Source organism: Nematolebias whitei, chromosome 7 (genome assembly GCF_014905685.2).
Source record: "Nematolebias whitei isolate Nwh7 chromosome 7, NemWhi1, whole genome shotgun sequence".
Taxonomy (NCBI): Eukaryota; Metazoa; Chordata; class Actinopteri; order Cyprinodontiformes; family Rivulidae; genus Nematolebias; species Nematolebias whitei.
Genome location: NC_056504.1, coordinates 41,481,543 through 41,484,747, shown reverse-complemented (window position 1 = coordinate 41,484,747; position 3,205 = coordinate 41,481,543).

Below are 3,205 nucleotides of genomic sequence, written 5' to 3'. Positions count from 1 at the left end.
CCGTCACAAAAACTTTACGCTTTTAACAATTTTACACATTTGCAGCAACAGCTAGTCTTAACATTTTTGTGCAGTTTGTGTACTCCCTGCGTGAATAATTATAATATTTCTGTCAATATACCATACAATATAAATTTTATGGCAACATAAAAATGTATAAAATGACACCAAAGTTCATGCTCAACAATCCAGGTATAACATACAACAATGCTCAGTCAGGTCATCTGGACGGTTTCTTGTTTTGCTGAGACATTTCGTCCTTCATCCGAAGAACTTCCTCAGCCCAAGAAACCACTAAACAAAACAGGTTCCCACAAACAGCATACCTCATAGTGGAAAAAAACAGTTTGCTGGTGCTAAGATGGCCTCTGGGGCCCGCCCTCTCCTCCAGGGCCAGCCCTAGTCAACTCCTCTGAGACAGTCATGCAAAAGTGGTTCAAAACACCAAAGTTCATGCTCAATAATCCAGGTAAAAAAAAAATCCAACAATGTTCAGTCAGGTCATCTAGACATCTTTTATCTGGAAAGAACTATCCACAACAGATAAGATGTTAACTGTTCATAAGCTTTCCAAAAATCCCCACTTGAAAATATCTGAACTATCTTTTAAAACACACAGTATAGTCACATTATAAAGTACCTCAGATGAACAGCAGAACATATAAAGTACTTAAAAGCAGTGTTTTGTTGGTTTGATCTTAAACACAAACATTATCCTTCAGGCATTTTGATTGAGTGTATGTGAGAGGATGGCTGCTCATCCTAAAACACATTTTCATATCCGATCTGTCTTTTGCAGCACGGTGCTGCACAACACAATTAATCTTCCTCCCCTTTATTGACTCAAGATGAAAACACAAAAACGGAACCAACAAAACTAGGCCAGAGGTGCAGCTGCATAATGTTTTTTTAATGAGTGGATGTTGCTTTTAGTGAAAATCAGCACTAAAGTTTATGTTTCTTTTTTAAGTGTTGAAGTTTATTTTTTACCATTACCAGTAAGACCATCAAAGACTGACAATCGTGGCAGTAGCTACAAACTGATTGCCTGATGTGGAAGGGGATTGACTTTTGACCTTTAAGTGTGGTGCATTCATCACTATGTGGTATTGAAAGGGAAAGCCTCTGCTTAGTCATCAGTAAAGCTTCAGAGGAGCAGTATTTACTTTTTTTTTTTCTCAGAGTGTCCGAATCAATCAAATGGTATCCTCAACCACTGGAATTCAACAATGTCATATTCACCTACTGCTGAAAGGTGAGTCATACTCTGAGAGTGACATCTTACAATATGAGATTGTGTTATTTTCAAGGTTTGGTTAAAACTGGTACAACTCTGTCATTCCTCGACATGATCTTTGTCTAAAACTCTGGCAGGAAGGGCATTGAGTGATGCTCAGCTTTTAATTTTATAGATGTGAAAACTAATATTGTATGACTTTACTGTTGACAGTGAAAATACAAAATGATGAAACTGTGAAGTTGGAGCATCAAACAGGAAGTGCCTTAAAGGACATCAGAAATATTATGGACACAAACACTTGTTGTCTTTTGTTACTCTGGGATCAAATCTATTTTTTTATTTTATCATATAAAAGGAGACCTTTTTATAAAGGTGAGATCAGACTATAAACAAATGTCAACAAATATGAAAGAGCTTCATGCAACGCCTCTCCTCCTGCTGCACTGATCAGCCACAGACAGTCACGCCCTTGTTATTATTAGTATTATTATGGTTATTATTATTAATTATGGGGCTCGTTTACTGCTGTGGTACACTGCTACACACGTGTTCAGTGCAATAAATCTTATGACCAGCTGACTATAACTCATATAAAAATAGCCTCCTTTGCTTCACCACCTGCCAGTCCCAGTGAATGCACCAGGAGGGGTTAACTGGTGTCCACGAGCTGCTAAGGATGTGAAGCTGGGTTGAGCAGGAAACAGGGGGGGAGCACTTTCCTGTTTTGTTATAATAAAAAAAGAAGGCTGTTGTGGATCAAATCAAACAGACAGATGGGTGTGCAGAGAAGCAAGGCTGGTTTATCAATGCAGATATTCCAGACTTCAAAAATATTTACTTCAATTAGGATAATAATAAAACTGATCACAACCAGCTTGGATCTGTAATTGTATCTTTTGTTCTCTTCATAACTAAAACATCAACATCCGGGCTCAATTTGGTTTTTATAATCTGCTTAACTAACACATTGGAAAACTATTTATACAGTAGTAATACTATATGGTGGGGCTGTCCATTTTTCTAATTTCGTCAGTTTTATAGAACAAAAAGCAAAATTTGAATTTAGTGTTTAGTGAATTTGAATTTTGAAATTTGAAATTTGAATTTAGTGTGAACATGCAAAATTAAAATAAACCTCAACATAAAAATAAAAACTTGGGTATGGGGTGGGGATCACTGTCTACAAACACACCTAATTTTAGCTTCTTATAAAATTGGCTGTTTCTATTTTTGTGTTGCCTAAGGTTGATTACCTGGTGACTAGTTTGAATCAGGTTGATTCCAGGAGTTAATCTACAATTACTTTCTGAGAATTTCATTCAAATCTATCGGGTGGTTCTTGAGATATTTGGCTAACAGACAGACTTGAGTAATTAATATTATTTTGAGCATGTCTCCATGTGGATTTGAAACAAAAATACTACTTGAAATAATGTGAATGAAATCACTTTTTAACATGTGCGCATACAATTTTTCCACACGTGAACACAAAAACATGATGAATTCATTTTTTCTTTTTTTTTTTTTCCCAGTCACATTTGAATTTAATTGGTCGTTTCATTTGCTGTGATGTGGATTCTCGCTCATTTTACGAACAGGATTATCACGGAGCTTTAACTCATCTGCACCACACATCTGACTAATCCTTGGTTGTGGCTCGCAGGAGGATGTGCGTGTCTTCTGCTCTTGCCTGGACCTGCAGCAGCTGCCGACGGATGCCGGTGTTTTTAGTGCGTGTGCGCGCGCGCGCGTTCGGTCCAATCTCTGCATTTGGTTTCCAGGCGCGTCCTGCGCGCTCTGTGCGTCTCTGGCGCTCGGCTGAGCTGCTCTCGGCTCAGACACGGCTCAGTCTCAGTCCCTTCTTTGTTTGGAGCGGAAGTACAGCAGAGTTTTGCTGCCAGGATCTGATTTTTATTTAAATTTTTCTAACTTATTTTTATGCCCAAAGTGTCGTGGAACACAGCT